Genomic DNA, 930 nt, shown 5'->3' on the forward strand with positions numbered 1-930 from the left:
GTAACGTCGTCTGTGACAGATTTGATCCGCACCGCGTATGCGGGTGATGAGATGTGTGCAGCGTTGATACGGGCTCTAGGGAGCAAGGAGTTTGGAAACTCGGACAAGAGATTGTCACAAAGACTGCGTGCACGAATGCACCGATATTCCTTGAATAATGGTTTGCTATATTTTAGCACCAATTCATCGGATACACCACGAATTGTGGTTCCTCATGATGAGGATTTAAAATACCGCATCCTCTATGAGGCGCACGACACGCCACTCAGCATCTCGGTCGTGAGAGAGCGTACAACTCTGTGAGTCACCACTATTGGTGGTCCAAGTTGTACAAATGGACGAGCACCTATGTGCGCACGTGTGAGACGTGTCAACGGGTAAAACCCTCTCCAAATGCGGCTGCGCCGCTGGCCAGTTTACCGGTACCCACTGAGTGCTGGCAGTCCATGAGTCTGGACTTTGTGTTTGGTCTGCCGAAAGATTCGGCGGGCAACGCGGGTGTCGTAGTATTCGTCGACCGGTTGAGCAAGATGGCTCATTTGGCGGCGGGGCCAGACACCATCGACGGAGTCGGTACAGCAACGCTGTTTTTAGATCGTGTTTTCGACAACACGGACTCCCAGAGTCGATTGTCTCTGATGGAGACCTCCGTTTCACGAATAAGTCTTGGTCGACTATCGTTGAGGTGCTTGGCACCAAGCTGGATACATTGACGGCGGATCATCCACAGACTGATGGTCAAACCGAAAGGGTGAAATGCGCCATCGAAGATTTTCTTCGCAGCGTTTGCGCTGTGACGCCGAGGCGCTGGAGCGCCATGTTGCCACTCGTAGAGTTTGCACTGAACAATGCAGTGCATGCGTCTACTGACTACACGCCATTCTACGTGAACGGGCTGATTCACCCTCGCGTCCCGCTGACGCCGCCATC

This window comes from Plasmopara halstedii (assembly GCF_900000015.1).
Source record: "Plasmopara halstedii genome assembly, contig: Scaffold_2121, whole genome shotgun sequence".
Taxonomy (NCBI): domain Eukaryota; phylum Oomycota; class Peronosporomycetes; order Peronosporales; family Peronosporaceae; genus Plasmopara; species Plasmopara halstedii.